The sequence below is a fragment of the Erinaceus europaeus genome, chromosome 18 (assembly GCF_950295315.1).
Source record: "Erinaceus europaeus chromosome 18, mEriEur2.1, whole genome shotgun sequence".
Lineage (NCBI taxonomy): Eukaryota > Metazoa > Chordata > Mammalia > Eulipotyphla > Erinaceidae > Erinaceus > Erinaceus europaeus.
Window position 1 is genome coordinate 29,889,117 of NC_080179.1, and position 19,997 is coordinate 29,909,113.

At 38.3% G+C, this 19,997-nt stretch overlaps 1 long non-coding RNA gene across 1 annotated transcript in view; it reads right to left on the reverse strand.

Annotated features, from left to right (window-relative positions):
- Window positions 1-16,926: 16,926 nt before the first annotated feature.
- Window positions 16,927-19,997, reverse strand: part of LOC132534257 (uncharacterized) — a 54,755-nt gene continuing 51,684 nt past the window's right edge. Inside the window, exon 5 of the long non-coding RNA XR_009545953.1 lies at window positions 16,927-17,040. This is a non-coding gene — a long non-coding RNA (uncharacterized LOC132534257). The remainder of the gene's footprint in view (window positions 17,041-19,997) is intronic.

Genomic DNA, 19,997 nt, shown 5'->3' on the forward strand with positions numbered 1-19,997 from the left:
TTAAAGTAGCATCAGCTTTACCTAGCATATTAAATTACATAAGTTACAAAACTTGACAGAAGACAAGCACAAATTTAGACATTTTCAAAGGATAGAATATAAGAGTTTAAACCATAATTTTGCTGAAACCTAATTTTGAAATTTTGCTCTTTAGGAATGATATTTCCTCAGGGAAATTACCAGTTTCTGCCAAGACAGCATTCTTGTTTTTTCCCAAAATGTTTTTGAGTGATCCCTCTCACTTTTCCAATAATTATAATTTTGTTTTTGATGTTTGAAATAATTTCCATCTGACATCTGGAAAAAAATACATGTCATTTCTAGAAAACTAGTTTCCCCCCAAGTAACACATCTTCCTTGAAAATTCATGAGTCTTTAGAGTTAGAACAATTTTACACCCCAGCTAGAGACATTGAATTAGAACAGTGGCAGATCAATGTGACAGAGTAGGGAGATGAGGGGTTCCAAAACTTAAGCCCCCAGAGCTCCTGGAGAGTTTGCTTAATGGGTAGAGTATAAGACTTGGATCCTAAGTAACACATATGCCAGATAAGAGTGGTACTTTTATCTTTCTTTTCTGAGTGACAAAATAAAAGAAGAAAAGTAATCAGGACATTGAGTATGGGTGTTATCACTATTGTGACATAGCCATGTGGCTTCAAAGCCTCATTAAGATGATATTTAATAATTCCTGCTTTATGGATTTACATGGCATTTAAATAAGACAGAGCATTCCATATTCATTGAATCGAAACTGGCATGTAGAAGAACCCTTTTAATAAATGGAATCCTCTATTAGTAAAATTATTTTTTAAATATTCCATGAGAAGTTAAGATAATAAATACTCATCAGTTTTTATTGTGTCTCGGGAAAATGGGAACATAATACTAAGTCACCTTTATAAATCCAAAACAGAGATTGTTAAGTAAGTTCATGGAGCTCAAGATAGCACATTTGTTCTATAATATAGTTTTTATTAGTGATTTAATAATAGTTTACAAGGTTTTAAGATTACAGAGGGATAGTTCCACACTGAACCCTGTACCAAAGTTCTGTGTGTTACAAAGATAACTACCACACTTCTTGCAAAGTAAGTTTAGAAGAGCCAGGCAGTGGTGCACCTAGATAAGCGTGCATAGTACTACGCCTAAAGACTCACACCCAGGTTCAAGCCCACTCTTCATGAATGGTGAAGAGGGTCTACAAGTGTCTTTCTCTCCTTCTCTCTGTCTCCTCCTTATCCTCTCTGAATTTCTCTATGATCTAAAAAAAAAAAAAAAAAAAAATTGGTTGCCAGAAGCGGTGGATTCTTTTTTTTTTTTTTTAATTTAAGAAAGGAGACATTAACAAAACATAGAATAAGAGGGTACAATTCCGCAAAATTCCCATAACCCAATCTCCATATCCCATCCCCTCCCCTGATAGCCTTCCCATTCTCTATCTCTCTGGGAGTATGGATCCAGGGTCGTTGTGGGTTGCAGAGGGTGGAAGGTCTGGCTTCTGTAATTGCTTCCCCAATGAACATGGGCGTTGACTGGTCGATCCATACTCCCAGTCTGCCTCTCTCTTTCCCTAGTAGGGTGGGGCTCTGAGGAAGTGGAGCTTCAGTACACATTGATGGGGTCGTCTGTCCAGGGAAGTCTGGTCAGCATCTTGCTGGCATCCGGAACCTGGTGGCTGAAAAGACAGTTAACATACAAAGCCAAACAAATTGTTGAACAATCATGGACCTAAAAACTGGAATAGTGCAGATGAAGTGTTGGGGGGTATTCCCTGCATGCTCTTGTGTACTTCTGCTTTCAGGTATATATTTTTCCCCTAGTTTATGGGCACGGGTGAACTGATGCTCTATCTCAGGAGACCTGGACTATATCTAGGTTTGGGGACTTTATTGGGGAGTGGAACACCTGGAATGGAATTAGAGAATACTATGAAAGGAAAGGTCTCTCCTGAGTAATGAAGCTGAAGGGTTGTCATTCCACACCTGAAGTCTCTGGTCACAGTCTGAAGTGAAGCATGCTGGGTGGCACTCGTTGTGTTGATTAGGTTGCGATCCGCGGATGCAATATTATTTGATTTGAATTGAGAGCAGCATGCAGAAAAGTGGGCCCCACCCTAAGGTTCCAGAACTGGGGGAAATATAGGCTCTATAGTGGAAATGTGAGGTTCCTGTTGTCTTAGTGTTCAAGAAGACAATGGATAGTTATTGTTATCATCACATTATTTGGTGATAGGGTTAACTTTGGAAAGTCCCTTTGATAGGGTTTGGGGTATAATACCAATGCATCTTGTATATAGCTGTGCTACCGGTTGCTTCTGTTCTCCTTAGTCTAGGCTTTTGGGAGAGACAACATATCAAAGACAGCCTATGTATTAAAAAGACAGTCTGTGTTTTAAGAAGTTCGAGACTTAGCATCAGTTTTTCGCCTCTCATATTAATTAAATAGTGGTTTATATGTTTACACTTTAATAGGATTGTACATAAAGACCACTCACACCACCAAAAAACTTTGTCCCATCTCCACCACCCACCCAAGCCCCCGCACCCCCGGCCATGCTGGGAAGCCCAATGGCCACCCTCCCCTTCACCACAGGGTTTTTATATTGGTGCCCTGCTCTCGATTTAATCAGATCCTGCTTTTAGTTTCCCTTTCTGTTCTTCTTTCTCAACTTCTGTTGATGAGTGGGGACATCCCATACTCATCTTTATCTTTCTGACTTAGCTCACTTAACATAATTCCTTCTAGCTCTGTCCAAGATGGGTCAGAGAAGGTGGGCTCATTGTTCTTAATAGCTGCATAGTATTCCATTGTGTATATATACCACAGCTTTCTCAGCCATTCATCTGCTGTTGGGCACCTGGGTTCTTTCCAGATTTTAGCTATTATGAATTGTGCTGCTATGAACATAGATGTACACGCATCTTTTTGGTTGGGCATTATGGAATCCTTGGGGTATATCCCCAGCAGAGGAATTACTGGGTCATATGGAAGGTCTATGTCTAGCCTTGTGAGAGTTCTCCAGACTGCTCTCCAGAGAGGATGGACCAGTTTACATTCCCACCAGCAGTGTGGAAGGGTTCCTCTGTCCCCACAGCCTCTCCAGCATTTGTTGCTGCTGTCCTTTTTGATGTATGCCATTCTCACAGGAGTGAGGTGGTATCTCAATGTTGTCTTTATTTGCATCTCTCTGACAATCAGTGACCTGGAACAATTTTTCATATGCTAACGCCTTTTGGATCTCCTCTGAAGTGAATGTTTTGTTCAGATCCTCTTCCCATTTTTGGATGGGGTCATTTGCTTTTTTGGTGCTAAGTTTGGTGAGTTCTCTGTATATTTTGGTGATTAGTCTCTTGTCTGATGTTTGGCAGGTGAAGATCTCCCATTCTGTGAGGGGACTCTTTGTTTCTGTGATAGTTTCTTTGGCTGTGCAGAAGCTTTTCAATTTGATGTAGTCCCATTGGTTTGTTTCTGCTTTAGTCTTCCTTGCAGTTGGGTTTGATTCATCAAAGATGTCCTTGAGGTTTAGGTGGGAAAGTGTTTCACCAATGTTTTCCTCTAAGTATTTGATAGTTTCTGGTCTGACATCCAGGTCTTTGATCCATTTGGAGTTGATTTTTGTTTCTGGTGAGATAAGGTGGTTCAATTTCATTCTTCTGCATGTTACAACCCAGTTTTCCCAGCACCATTTATTGAAGAGAGCCTTCTTCTTCCATTTAATCCTTTGGTCCCCCTTATGAAAGATTAGATGTCCATAGGTGTGGGCGTTTAGATCTGGGCTTTTAATTCTGTTCCACTGGTCTGTGTGCCTATTTTTGTTCAAGTACCAGGCTGTTTTGATGATGATGGCATTATAATATAGTTTGACATATGGGAGTGTGATGCCTCCATTTCTGTTTCTTTTCCTCAAGATGTTTTTGGCAATTCTAGGTGTTTTCTGGTTCCAGATAAATGAATGTAGTTTTTGTTCTATTTTCTTAAAGAAGCTTGGTGGAAATTTGATGGGTATCGCACTAAATTTGTATATGGCTCTGGGGAGAATATTCATTTTGATGATATTTATTCTTCTGATCCATGAGCATGGGATTTCTTTCCATTTCTTTATATCAGTTTCTATCTCCTTGAAGAGTTTTCAGTATACAAGTCTTTCACTTCTTTGGTCAGCTTTATTCCTAGGTATTTTATTAATTTTGCTGCAACTGAATGGGAGTGATTTCTGGATGTCTTCTTCTTCAGCTTTAGTATTTGCATAGAGAAATGCCACTGATTTTTGTACATTGATTTTGTAGCCTGACATCTTGCTATAATGCCTAATAACTTCCAGTAGTTTTCTACTGGATTCTTTAGGTTTTTCTATGTATACTATCATATCATCTGCAAATAGTGAGAGTTTGACTTCTTCCCTTCCAATCTGTATTCCTTTGATTTCTTTCTCTTGCCTGATTGCTATGGCAAGAACTTCCAATATTATGTTGAAGAGTAATGGTGATAGTGGGTAGCCCTATCTAGTCCCTGATCTGAGGGGAAATGCTTTCAACTTCTCTCCATTGAGTATGATGTTGGCTGTTGGTTTGGTATATATGGATTCCACTATCTTTAGGAATTTTCCATCTATTCCCATTATTTGTAGAGTTTTAAGAATGAATGGGTGTTGGATTTTGTCAAAGTCTTTCTCTGCATCTATTGAGATAATCATGTGGTTTTTGGCTTTGCTTTTATTGATGTGGTGAATGACACTGATAGACTTACGTATGTTGAACCAGCCTTGCATTCCTGGGATGAATCCCACTTGGTCGTGATGAACAATCTTTTTGATATGCTGCTGTATCTGGTTGGCCAAGATCTTGTTTAATATTTTGGTATCTATGTTCATCAGAGATATTCATCTATAGTTTTCTTTTTTTGTTGTGTCTCTATCTGCTTTTGGTATCAGGGTGATGTTCGCTTCTTAGAAGGTGGAAGGGAGGACTTTTGTTGTTGGGGAGATTCTTAATAACAGTTTTGATTTCTTTGTCTGTGATTGGTGCATTTAGGTTTTGTAGTTCTTCTTGGTTCAGTTTTGGAAGGGCATATGCTTCTAGGAATTCTTCCATTTCTTCCAGATTTTCTAGCTTGGTGGCGTATAGTTCTCCATAGAAGTCTTGCATAATTTTCTGGATTTCTGTGGTGTCAGTTGTGATATCTCCTCTATCATTTACAATTTTATGAATTTGAGTCTTCTCCCTTTTTTGTTTAGTGAGTCTGGCTAGGGGTTTGTCAATCTTGTTTAATTTTTCAAAGAACCAACATTTGGCTTCATTGATCTTCTGTATGGTTCTCTTATTTTCAATGTTGTTTATTTCTGCTCTAATTTTAGTGATTTCTGTCCTTCTGGTTGCTTTAGGGTTCCTTTGTTCCTCTTCCTCTAAGTCCTGAAGGTGTGCAGTAAGGTTGTTTATTTGGGTTTTTTCTTGTTGTTTAATATGTGATTGTATGGCTGTGAGTTTCTTTCTCAGTGCTGCTTTAGCTGGGTCCCAAATATTTTGATAGCTTGTGTCTTCATTTTCAGTTGTTTCCAGGAACATTTGAGTTTCCTGCTTGACTGTCTCTCTGATGCAGTGGTTCTTAAGCAGTATGTTGTTTAGTTTTCAAATTCTGTGACTTTTAATAATTTTCTGTTTGTTGTTAAATGTTAGTTTTACTCCACTGTGGTCTGAAAAGATACTTGGGATGATTTCAATGCTCTTGAATTTATTAATGCTGTCTTTGTGTTCTATCCTTGAGTATGTGTTTTATGGATTTGAAAAGAATGTGTATTCCATTTTTTTTGGTTGAAGAGCTCTGAAAATGTCCAAGAGGTCTAGTTTGTCCAGCTCTTCAATTAATTCTCTTGTTTCTTTGTTGATTCTGTGTTTTGTTGATCTGTATAAGTGTGAGAATGGGGTGTTAAAGTCTCCCACTATTATTGTATTACTATTGATATATTTTTGAAGTTCTTTGAGGTGTTTGATGTATTTAGATGGTTCCTCATTGGGTGCACTGATGTTAATAATCGTTATATCTTCTTGGCTGATTGACCTTTTAATCATTATGTAACTACCTTGCCTATCTTTTATTACTTTATTTAATTTAAAATCTATTGTGTCAGAGATTATAATGGCTGTTCCTGCCTTTTTTTGTGGTCCATTAGCTTGCAGGATAGTTTTCCATCCTTTCCCTTTAAGTCTGTGTTTATCTTGTTGGGTCAAGTGAGATTCTTGCAAGCAGCATATGGTTGGGTTATGTTTTCTGATCCATCCTCCCACTCTGTGTTTTTTGATGGGTGAGTTTAAGCCATTGACATTTACTGATATTATGGACTTAATGTGTTGTAGTGCCATTGTTCAACAAGTTTTTATTTGACATGTTGCAAGTATTATAGTGATGTTCTTGTTTATAAGAGGTCTTTTAGAACCTCTTTCAGGGCCAGTTTGGTGAATATTTGCTTCCTTTAACTGTTGTTTGTCTGAGAAGGTTTTGATGACTCCATCTAGTTTGAATGAAAGTCTAGCGGGATATATTATCCTTGGTTGAAACCCTTTTTCATTCAGGGCTCGATAGATATCTTGCCATTGTATTCTCGCCTTTAGAGTTTGGGTAGAGAAGTCTGCTGATAGTCTTATAGGTTTTCCCTTGTATGTGATTTTTTGTTTTTCTCTTGCAGCCTTTAGGATCCTTTCTTTATCCTTACTTCTTCTCATTGTGACTATGATGTGTCTTGGTGTCTCCAGGTCTGGGTTGATTCTGTTTGGGACTCTCTGAGCCTCTTGGATCTTAATGTACTTTCCGTTGTTCCAGTCTGGGAAGTTTTCTTCTATAATTTCCTCTAGAATGCTTGCTTCCACTTCCTCTCTTTCTTCCTCTGTCAGGCCAATTATACGAATGTTACTTCTTTTGAGATCATCCTATATGTCTCTGCTGTTGTTTTCAGTGTCTCTCAGTCTCTTTTTGAGCTCTTTCACCTCTTTCTTAGTTTTCTCTAGCTCATCCTCTGTCTGGATAATTCTGTTTTCTGCTTCTGCTAGTCTGCTTTCCCTTCCCTAGGCTGCTTTCTTCATTACAGCTATTTCAGCTTTCAGTTGTCTAATTGCCTCATGGTAGTTGGTATTTTCCTTGAGGGTCTCATCTGTCATTTCCCTAATACTGCTATTCCTTTCCTCCAAAGTTGTTTTCATTTCTGTGATTAATAAATTTATTACTGCTTGCATGCTTTTCTTATCTATGGTTACTTCTGGCTGATTTATAGTTTCTTCTAGGCTCTTGTCTTCATTAATTGTATTAGCAGTTTTATTTGTTCTTTATCTATCCATTTTTAATGTGTTTTTTTATTTTTATGTTCTGTTGTTCCTCAGTTGCTTTGTTTTATGTACAAGCCACACTTTACTAAATACCTTTATGACAAATGCAATCACCCCCCTCAGAAATAGGGTGCAATAGTACAATAGTAACTAAAGCAATGACTGAGCAGTTTAACCAATACTAGTTAGTCCCATAATGTCTCCAGTTCAAGAAAAAATAGCAACCAAATCTAAATGAAAAAGAAAGAGAAAGAAAAAAAAGGGATAGCAGGAATAGACAGTTATGCAAATCTACTGTCCACTGTAGATTCTAGGGGTAGCAAGAGGGGAAGGGGAAGTAGAGCAGAGACACACACAAAGAGAGTCAGTTCTGAATCAGACTTCTTCCCTGAAATAGTTCACAAATACTTATCAGTGAATTCAGAAGGCAGAGGGAGGAGGAAGGGAGAAAGGAAGATGGGAAAAAAAGAGAGAAAAGAAAATAGAAAAGAAGGAAACAGAAAAAAAAAAGCAGTGAAATTAGAGTTGTATATATATATATATATATATATATATATATTTTAACTGGCTTGGAGGTGGGCGAAGGGCGATACTGTATAGAGGAGGTATGAAAAGTGAGACAAGTTTCTCTCACAGTGGGTGATAATTCTTGTCGCCTAGCAATGGAAAGTATACTAAGAGTTAATTTTGGTCACCTGAGGGGGGAGAAGGGATATGCGTGTATATATAATAGCATTTGTAAAGTAGAACAGAGTAAAAAGCCCAAGCAGTGGGTCTACAGCTTGGACAGCTCCCTGTTAGCCTATGTACATTGAGTATAGACAACTGATTGAGAAAGAAAACACAATACAAAACAAACAGGAAAAAAGAAAAAAAAAAACTTTCAAGCAATCTTCCCCAGGCTGGGTGAGGCTTGCTTGATTAGCTAATTGTCACTTGTATGGGTCTAAGTCCCTTACTCAGAGGAACAACAGAAATAGCCTAGAAATTTGGAAGCAGGGTTTAATGGCACCCTGGTGGGCCAGGAATCTTGGTAAAGAAAGGAGCTCCACGGGGAGCCTGCTAGCAGCAGCTCCCTACCCCTGAGGTCTGGTTATGGGGAGAGGGGGGCTGAGAGAAATAATCAAGAAATTTCCTTTCTTTTTGGTCTAATTTTTAACCCAAATTGAATTATAATCACCTCCCTGGTCTACCTTTAGGATGCCTCCTTGCTTGTCCCGCTGAAGGCCAGGATTTCAAGGCTTTCTAGCAGTTGATGTCAGAGCCCACGGGTGCTGCTACTTTCCAGTCACCATCTTGGCTCCATCTCTCACCATGGATTCTTAATGCCTTGTACCTAGCCCCAGTGACTGGAGGAAAAAATAAAGTGTGTTCAGTACATTTTTTAAATAATAAAGCAGTATTAGGGGCCAGGTGATGGCTCCCCTGGTTAAGCATGCATGTTATAATGCTCAAGGACCCTGGCTGGCTCAGGTTCAAGGCCCCAGTCCCCACCTGCTCAAGCCCCTAGTCCCCAACTGCAAGGAGAAAGCTTCATAAGTGATGAAGTAGTATTCCCTTCCTCTCTTCTTTCCTCCCTCTGTTTCTATATAATTAATTAAGTAAGTAAGTAATTTAAAAAGAATAAAACAGAATAATAAAGGCTTCTTACTGCTTCTATAACAAATCATCAGAAACATATTGTCTAAAACAACACAAATTCATTACTATACAGTTCAAAAAATGAGTTTCAACTGGTTAAAATCAAGGTATTAGCAGGGTCATACTCCCCTCAGGAACTCAGTTCTCTTTTACTGCTTTTCTTAAAAACAAAGCACAAAAGACTGGATTTCTTAGAAAGGTGATAGGCCAGGGAGGTACAACATTGAAGAATAATAGATATCATCACAAGAGGTACTCAAAATTCCAGTCTACCTCCTATATTATAATTTTTTTTAATCACAAGGTAGAAAGAAAAAGTTCTGTGGGATGACTTTCAGTCTCAATATTATTACAAAATAAATCTTTTTCCTTCTCACAAAGTGCTGAGGTATAGAACTGTGATTTCTTCATAGCATCTCTCCAATCTTGTATTTATTTTCTCTCTGACCCTGATCCTCCTGTCTCCCTGCTAGAAGAACACCTGTTTCTACTTTGGGTTCACCTAGATAACCCACAATAATTGCCCCATCTCAAGAGCTTTACTGTAATCACAGTTGCAAAGGACTTTTTCCTATGTAAAGGAGCATGTTAAAAATGGAAAGCAAAGAGTCGGGCGGTAGTGCAGCGGGTTAAGCGCAAGTTGCACACAAAGCCCAAGGACCAGCGTAAGGATCCCATTTGGAGCCCCAGCTCCCTACCTGCAGGGGAGTTGCTTCACAGGCAGTGGAGCAGGTCTGCAGGTGTCTATCTGACTCTGTCTTCTCTGTCTTCCCCTCCTCTCTCCATTTCTCTCTGTCCTATCCAACAATGACAACATCAGCAATAACTACAACAATAAAACAACAAGGGCAACAAAAGGGAATCAATAAATATTTTAAAAAATGGAAAGCAGAATGTGGGCATTTTTCAGGGGTTATTTGCCTACCACAAAACCCACAGCAAATTACAAAAGGGTAATATATAGAAAATAGCAGTGTGATAGTAAAAAAAAAAATGAAACTTACTGGATATCATGTACAATACTATTTAGGTTGTTATTGATACAGCAAATATAACACTGGATAAATTTAAAAGAAGGCTTTGCTATTCATTTACAGCTAGTCAGAACTTGAGTAGAAATGCCAATGCCTGTTTTATGGAGTCAACTATGGAATCCATTCTGTGGAGAAAAAAAAAATAATAATTTTTATAGAGAGCTAATAGTCTTCATTAAAAATAAGAGAATTATAATTATGTAGGTTAGAAGGGGGAAATCCTACAAATCTATACATTAATTGCAAGTGTATAAAGTGTAGGTCAGTGATAATTAACAGAGAAAGCTGATGAGGCACTCTCCAGATTATATAGTCACAGCAAGGGAAAAAAAAATAATAAATAAGAGGAAGTGGGCCAAACTGCCATGAGAAGCTGAGCTTTTTAAAAACGGAAGTTCTTGACCATGGAGATCTGACTACCAAGGGTAGCTGTGTAATCTCCATCCTTAAAGAGCTTTAAAAATAGTATAAACAGCCATCTGTACAAGATGATTTATGCATTGACCTTCAGGAGGCGGGCCCAGATCATCTCATGAAGTCCCTTCCAAGTGTGGGATTCTATGATTTAATCAGTATGTGATTTTTCTCAGCTCTACATTTTGTGAGATAACCAGCAGATGGAAGCCACAAATCCCCCAACATCATACCAAAATCATGGTTCCTCACACTGGTTGGGCCTGGCCAAGCATGCCAAATTGGCATCAGTTGTAAAAAAAATCACTGAAGGACCCATCTCAAACATTTATTTATCTCCTCGTGGGTGTCTGGACCACCCATGTCTACAAAATACAGATAATCCTTATAGTGATTCATCCGTTTTCAGATTCAATTTAGCATAAAAGTTGCATATGTTAGAAGGATTTATCTGGTTTTGAAATCTGAGATAGCAGCTCTCAAGAATGTTAATAGATATTTGTGGACCAGAAATGAGGCTGATTGAACATGAGAGGACCCAGATTCGAGGCCCAGGACACCACCTGGGGGCACATGCAGGGGAGAGCTTCACAAGTGATAAAGTAGTGCTGCAATGTCTCCTTCTCTTGCTCCTCCTTCTCCTCTTCTTCCTTCTCTCTCTATCTTATCTCCCTCTCTCTCATTTTCTCTGTGAGTTGTTTGTGGGTGATTCTCACCTTTTATCTAGCAGGGCTGGGGGGGGGGGATGACTGCTGGGAGTGAAGTTGTGCATACATCAAGTCCCAGCAAAAAACCCTGGTGGAAAAAGAAAATATCTTGTAATCAGGCAATACCACTCCTAAGCCTGACAATAATGCTTTAAAGGGATATGTGTGTCCCTATGTCCATAGCTGCACTATTCACAATAGCCCAAAAACAAAAGCAACCTCGATATCCGTCAACAAATAACTTCAGAAAGAAGTTAGGTAGAAGTGATGCGGAGGTAGTGCAGTGGATAAAGCACAGGACTCTCAAGCATGAGGCCTTGAGTTCCATCCCTGGTAGCACATGTGCCAGAGTGATGCCTGGCATCTCCTTCATGAATAAATAACTAACATCCTGAAAAAAGAAAAAGATGTGGGGTATATATTTAAGAAATCAACAGTCTGAAATTTAAAAGGCTGAGAGTGTATAATTTGGGTCAAAATTAATGGACCTGGAGGTGATTATGCTAAGTGAAGTAAAAAAAAAAAAAGGTGAAAGACAACTACCAGATTTTTTTTACCTCCCACCTTGAGTCTTTATCTAACATCATGGATCAGTAATCTCTTATGAACTTAATTACCTTATTTTATTTCTTTTCTTGATTTAGGAGGTTAATGCCTTACAGTATAATTATTAATATATGAGTACAATTTCATCATGCACCAAAAGGAGCAGGAAATTGAGGAATTATTTGTATTTTTCCTTTTTTTCTAATTTTATTTATTAATTTAACTGATAAGACAGAGAAATTGAGACGGTAAGGGAAGATACAGAGAGAGGTACCTTCAACCCTGCCCCACTGCTTGTGAAGCTTGGTCCCTGCAAGTGGGACCAGGAGCTTGAACTCAGGTCCTCACACACTGTAATGTGTGTCATCCAGGTGTGAAACCACCCAGCCCTGTAAGTGAGTTTATTTGGTATTTGTCTTTCTCTTTTGGCTTATTTCACTTCACTTGATGTCCTCTAGTTCCATTCAAGACCGTTCCATTTAAGACAACTGCCTCATTTTTTTTAGTTTTTTTCCTTTTTTTCCCTTGTTTTTTTTATTGTTGTTGTAGTTATTATTGTTGTTGTTATTGATGTTGTCATTGTTAGGTAGGACAGAGAAAAATGGAGAGAGGAGGGGAAGACAGAGGGGGGAGAGAAAGACAGACACCTGCAGACCGGGATCCTTACGCCAGTTCTTGTGCTTCGTGCCATGTGTGTTTAACCCACTGGGCTACCGCCCGACCCCCAACTTCCTCATTTTTAATAGCTGAGTAATATTCAGCTATGTGTGTGTCAGTTTCTTAGCCGTTTATCTGTTGTTGAACATACCAGATTGTTTTTGCTTATATGTTTTTGCATATAGACAACTAAAATAAACAAACTTGCAGTAAATAAATAAGCATTAAACAAGGTGAACTTGAAAACATGAGGTCCTGAGTTCAATCCCTGGCATCCCATACAGTGTGTGTTCTGGCTTGTGTGTTCTCTCTCTCTCTCTCTTCCTCTCTCTCTCTCTCTCATTAATATTAACGAGAGACCTACCCTACTAGGCAAAGAGAGAGGCAGACTGGGAGTATGAACCAACCAGTCAAGGTCCATGTTCAGCGGGGAAGCAATTACAGAAGCCAGACCTTCCACCTTCTGCAACCCTGGGTCAATGACCCTGGGTCCATGCTCCCAGAGGGCTAGAGAATGGGAAAGCTATCAGGGGAGGGGGTGGGTTATGGAGATTGGGTGGTGGGAATTGTGTGGAGTTGTACCCCTCCTACCCTATGGTTTTGTTAATTTTTCCTTTCTTAAATAAAAAATAAATTTAAAAAAAGGAAGAAAGAAAGAAAGAAAGAAAATTCACTTTCAAAACAATCAAACAAACAAAAAAAGATAGAGAGCTGGCCAGTGGCACACCTGGTTAAGCACACATATTAGAATTGTATAATTTGGTGAATCACTAATAATAAGAAAACATTTCAAAAATAATTTGGACTTGATATGTGAAGGTAATGAAATATGCAAATTGGGTTTGCCATTACAAATGATATACTGGAACATTTTTGAATTCAAGAAACATAAAAATAATTATATTTACTTCAGCAAAAAAAAAAAAAGTTTACTAGAAGAATGATGGGAATTTTTTAAAAATCCAAGGAAGAAGTGAACATCCAAGTTAAATGAAGAACAGATATTTTCTGGGAGCAACAGAATCAGGGGTGAGAGTGTAAAGAGGTACCACCTTTCAATTCCCACTACTGCTCGTTTGCTTCTGAGATCAGATGAAATAGGATGTGTTCAGGATAGCATGGTCATAGACACATTACTGCTCTTCTGGGCCTCATCCTTTCTGCATGCTCTATTTCTCAGTTGCTCTGAATAGTCACGTTAAGCTCCTCCTGAATTCTAAAGCTCTCAGTTGTGATGTCCTAGAGTTCTAATATCTAAATCCAAAAATGCTAATGATAGGAGCTTTAGTCTATAGAGGTATCTCTATGCAGATGAGCCCCTCCAGGAAGCAGAGAGTAGTTGCTATGTGACTGCTTGTTTGGGAAGGAAGAGCTGTTCCTAAAACTGTAATCATTGCTTTGCAGACAGGTTTGTGTGGCTTTATAACAATGTAACCGACCTACAGGAAGCCTGCAGACAGCATACGGGGAGAGGAATTCTCTAAGACAGTGGTAGTCTCCACTACGTCAAGGAATACACCACCGCACTATCTACATGTCCAAGGCAAGAGCTGAGCCTCCATCAGGCCAGTAAACAAGTTCCTCTTAGTCCACAGAACAGGTTTTTGGAAATACGTTCTTATTTAAAACTATAACTACTGGCAGGTTCTAGTCTCATATATGAATTTTCAATCAGCATACTTTTACTCAAATTGTTCTTTTGTTTCATGTGTTACTAAAAAAAAGTGTATGACAGGTTGGCATGCCTGTTTATGCGAATGTCTGCAACTATAATTTCTTACGTGTTAACTTAGAATCATTATCTAGACTACCGCTTGTAATGTTCTCTGAGATCGTAAAATATAAATCCTTTCTCTAAATTAGTGGTGAAATGTGAAGCATAAACCTTTCTATTAATGAATAGTTGACCAACCTTGAGTTCCCATGCCTTTTAATAAGTGCCAGTAGACGTGCCTTAAGCACGTGTGCAGTTACACATTTTACCACTAGATGGCACCATACATCTTTCCTTCTTATTTTATCTCAATTTTTTTTTTTTAGAATAGGATTAACTTCCTTTGTTTTGTTTTTGTCTATTATTTCCAAAGAGGTAATGATATTCTCGTGTCATTTTTGAATAGTGAATATCAGTGTAATTACATATTTGCATTAAAGTCTGTAAACATATACTAAATTTCTACGTATGCTCTCTATAATGTTGTTACACAATTTTATTCTTTACCCGGCAATCCTTATTACAAGCCATGCTGTTTTAATTATTTTTGTTTTACAACACATTTTCATATCTTCTATGACCACCATTGTTTCCCAGTGTCTTCCATTTCAAAATTGCTCATCTCCATTGATTTCTCCACATGAAATGTAGGCTTTTCACTATGTTAACAGAAGAAGAAAATCCACAGGCAAGTTCACTGGAATTACCAATAAATTTGTAAGTTAATTTGGGTGGATGTTATACCTTTGCATTGTTAATCTTCTTTATCTGAATGGATGTTTTTGAATTGGTGATATCAGAAGGACATAGGCAGAGATCTTGTGCTGGACCTCCGTGTGTGTGCTCTTGGACAGAGTAAACGAACGCAGATGGTCCTTGGATAACATGGTTCTGAACTGCATTGGTTCACATGGATGCAGATTTTCCTAGAACGAGATACTGTAAATTTAAGGTCATTAATTAGCATAATGCATTACCTTAAATGTATTTTCTGTGCCTTCCCGTTCTCTAGTTTATGTTATCAAGAGAGTTTATTACAAAGCATCCAGGAGATAATCGTTGTTTTGTAAAATAATATCTTCTCAATAAAAATTAAAGCAGTAAAAAGAATACATAACATAAGAGGAAGCATACAAAGAGAAGTATTCTGTTGTAATAGACCTGTCAAAGTAATGACTGTATAAGCTCCGTGAGATATTGTGCTCCACTACTTACAATGATGTCAAATGATATTTTAAAAAATACATAAAGGGGGTCGGGCGGTGGCGCAGTGGGTTAAGCGCATGTGGTGCAAAGCGCAGGGACCGGCGTAAGGATCCCGGTTCGAGCCCGGCTCCCCACCTGCAGGGGAGTCCCTTCACAGGCGGTGAAGGAGGTCTGCAGGTGTCTATCTTTCTCTCCCCTTCTCTGTCTTCCCCTCCTCTCTCCATTTCTCTCTGTCCTATCCAACAACGAATTGCATCAACAAGGGCAATAATAATAACCACAACGAAGCTACAACAAGGGCAACAAAAAGGGGGAAAAATATGGCCTCCAGGAGCGGTGGATTCATGGTGCAGGCACCGAGCCCAGCAATAACCCTGGAGGAGGAAAAAAAAAAAAACATAAATACAGTAGGTATAAAATGTATATGTAACACTAGAATTTTTGTTTAAGGAAAATAAAGACTTAAAGAAATAGATTATGTGCTAACTCATTCTCTCTGGGAGACAGAATTATAACTAATTCATATTTTCTTAACACTTTTCAATATTTTCTATATTTCTACAGTGAGCATGTATTGCCTTCATAATCAGGAAAAAAAACACCTTCTAAACCTTTATAAAAATGGGCTTCACGGAGATTGCAAATAATACTATTTTCTTATATTAATGAATTTATTGTTCAGATTCTCATAGCATTTAATTATTAAATAAAATTCAGTGATGCCAGGAACCCTTTTATAGCTCAGAGAGTATCTTTGTGATTTTTTCTTCTTCTTTTAAGTGTGATAGTTTTCTTTCTTTCTTTTAAAGATTTTATTTATTTATGGGAAAGATAGAAGGAAAGAGAGAACCAGACATCAATCTAGTGCATGTACTCCCAGGGACTGAACTCAGGACCTCGTGCTTAAAAGTCCAGTGCTTTATCCACTACACCACCTCTAGGACCACTGTGATTTTTTTTTTCTATATGTATTCCCTGCGTGATATGACATGTCCAGTTAATAAACTAGAAAGTTTATTTTAGGAAACTTCAACCAATTATTTTGCATGTGCCCAACCTCTCAGTCTTCTTGTAAGCAATAAAAATCAGTAGGTCTCACATTTTATGGCATTGGGAACTCATTGCCTTCTTAAATATTATAATTAAAATTTTATATTAATATTTTGTTTATTTAGATCCTTGCTAAAAAATTGAACATACTCAAAACAAACAAAACAATGTTTATTTATTTCACTAATAGCAGGAGGAGGGTGACAAAGATTGTGGCTTCTGAGACTCCAAAATTCCTTCTTCCTATGGCCACACAGAATGTACAGCAACACATTTGGAACACTACTCCTGAAAGAACTGGAAACTAGTAGATCAATCCAGGTCTTTGCTCATTGTAACATGTCTACTCAACCAGGTGTGCTACTGCCTGGTCCCCTGATTTGGGATTTTCAAGAAGAGTGGGGTGACAAGCCATCCCAGTATGTCAGAGAATGGTCTTCTATTAACGCTGGAATTGGATCGACCTTCTCGTGGTGCATCCCGTGAGTACCCATTCATTGGGGAAACTGACGATCCTTCCTAGCCGACTAAATCCACATGGATCCCAGTCACTTTCAAAGCCAGCAACAAGCAGCTCCTGACAGCTTTCAACCTGACGCTGTTGACTGGCTACGGAAGAAGGGCAAACGCTAGAAGAAGAAGGAAGCCAGTCATGCACAAACCAAAGTGGTAAATCAACCCAGTTGAGATGAAGTCCTTAATACTCTGATTTTTACTCAAATTTCCAGTTTCTGGTCCTTGAGCCCTCTGGGATCCTGTTGATAAAACCAATAATAGACTTGCATTGACCCACACAGGAGATCCCCATATCTAATGCACAGAAATTATTTCGTTGTAGGTGTCAGCTCTCCACTACATCTGAATCCACATATTTTCAGTTGCTTTCTCCAAATACATGGAAAAAGCAGCTCCCCCAAATCTCCCTTCCCCTTTTGATTAAGAGAACCAACTTTTCCCTGAACCTACTAGAATAGATTTCTTTCCATAGCTTCTGAAAAGATTTGGTTATGGCTACATTTCTTCACAACTGTGATCAAGTCTGCATGTGACTCCTATGATTAACCACACTATTTCCTAGGATGAAGCCCTTCTTTCCAAGGGAAATTATTTCAAAAATTCTTGTCTACATCAGATCTTTCCATATAAATGTGATTGAAAGGGCTCAACTCATGGAATGGAAATTTTGCATATTGCGATTTTGCTATGGAATATCAAATCAAGTCTATCTTGGTATCTCCATGTCTAACTTTAATTTTAACTCAGTATTACACAAGATAATCCAAAATAAAAACTCTACACAGTAATTAGCCCCTGCAAAAATATATGCAGAGCATTTGTAGCAGATTGTATTTTCCAAAAATGGCCATAGCAATATTTATGTTCTCACATACTCTCCCAGAACCTTGACATCTTTCCATCAAGAAGTGGAATCTATTCTTCTCCCTTCAAATATGGAACATTTCAATCACTATTTTTCAACTTACAGTGTAGTAAGAAGTGGTACAGTAACTCTCCTAGACAAGGTAAAAAAAAAAAAAAAAAAAGGATATCTATCTTATGAATAGTTTCTTCCCCTTCCTATTTCCCCTCCCTTCCTCTCCTTCTTTGTCTCTTAGCCTGAACCTGCTACATAATCTATAGAATCCAGAGAAAAATAAAATCAAGCAGCCCCTTGGGGACCAAGAGGTAGCTTAACTAATAGGGCGTGTAACCCACCAAACAGAAGCCTTGGATTCAAATCCCCGAACCACATGGCAGCATGCCAACATGGAAGCAGAAGAGTCCATGGACCATGGAGTGATGCTGTGGTGTCTCTCACTGTCTTAATCTTTCTCCCATCTCTCTCAGAGAAAGAATGAAAAATTAACCCAAGAGTGGGAAAATCTAAACTGACCCAAGAGTATATGTGAAGGTTTCAGTGCTACAAAACAAACAGCCCCTTATTAAAAACCAAGAATTTGAAGGCAATGACAAGGAAGTACTAAATCTAGCAAAGGGTTCTTTTAAATGTGGAGTTTTGTGTGCCTGCACAAGTCACAAGCTAGAGAACCAACTCTGTTGAACACATGTGCTTCTGAAAACCAGCTACCATGTTGAAAGGAAGTCCAAGCTACTTGGAGAATTCACATGTAGCTATTTCAGCACTAGAAAATCTCTTAGTCCACAGTCACATCAACCACCAGATGTGTGAGTAAGCAAGTATTCAAATCATTCAAGCCTGCCACTCCCAGATGCTTGTCTTCTGGAAGGGACCTCAGACTGCAAAGAAGCCAGCTGTGCTCACTGTGTCCTGCCCAAACAATCCATGTACGTAATTCAAGATTTTGTATACTGCTTTTTTGGGGTTGTTTGCTACACAGACGAAGTAACTACATTATTTATAGACACAAGTTACATAACACACAACCTGCTCTTGTTCTCTTTCTGTTCTGCAATCATTGACTGACCCATCATCTAGACTCTCAGACACCAGAGTCCTCTCTAGTGTTACTCTGGACTGCAACCACTACAACAGTTTAGTGGCTAAATCCCAAGCCTCTCCTTTTGCACCTCCCTTCCATCTGACTTAAACAACTGTTGGAGGTTGATGACTATCTTCTACCTGTTCATTTAAGTGTTATTGGGGGGAGGGGAGGTCATATCTCTTTTGGAATTTAAAATATTCAATTTAAAGCAATTTAATATGCCATTCCATTCTAGAAAACAAAGGTAAAAATAAAATACAGAGAGCTAAGAAAGTAGCTCCATTGGATATTATCCTACTTTGCCATGTACTCAACCTAGATCTGAGAGAACCAGGCCCCCACTGCCCACTGAATTGAAGGAAGCTTTAGTGTTGTGGTCTCTTTCTCCCTCTTCTCTCTCTCTCTCTCTCTCACTATTTCTCTCCCTCCCTCTCTCTCTTCCTTACGTGTGTGTGTATGTATGTGTGTTTATACATATGATTTTTATTTGCAAAATAGGGAACCAAAACACTGGAAAAAATATATCATTTGGGGCTGGGTGGTGGTGAACCTGGTTGAGCACACATATTACAGTGCTCAAGAACCTAGGTTCCATCCCCCAGTCCCCGCCTGCAGGAGGAAAGCTTTGCAAGTGGTGAAGCAGTGTTGCAGGTGTCTCTCAGTCTCTCAACCTCTTTATTCCTCCCTTCCCTCTTTATTTCTGTCTCTAGCCAATAAATAAATTAAAAATTAAAAAATTTTAAAAAGCAAATACATCATTTATACAATTTAATGTTATGAATTATGTTGAAATAGATTAGAATCTTCTTGAAGTAAATGGGATTTTTACCATATCAAATTTATTCCATGCAATCATATATATATATATATATATATGATTATCTATATATATATATCTGATTATCTATCTATATATATAGATAACATATATACCTGATTATATCAAATTTATTCCTTGAAATCATATATATATTCTTGTTAGTCATCAGGGAATTGATCCTAACTGAAGATACCTTCCCTCCAAAATGTTCCTGTTGGTTATATGTTAGTGTGTTTATCATTCCAAAGCCATTTAAACATTAACTTAAATAATACCTGTATTGAAAGATCTAAAATTGGGCAGAGGATATGAACAAAACATTCATTTCAGAGGAGATCCAAAAGGCTAACAAACATATGAAAAATTGTTCCAGGTCACTGTCAGAGAAATGCAAATAAAGACAACATTGAGATACCATCTCACTCCT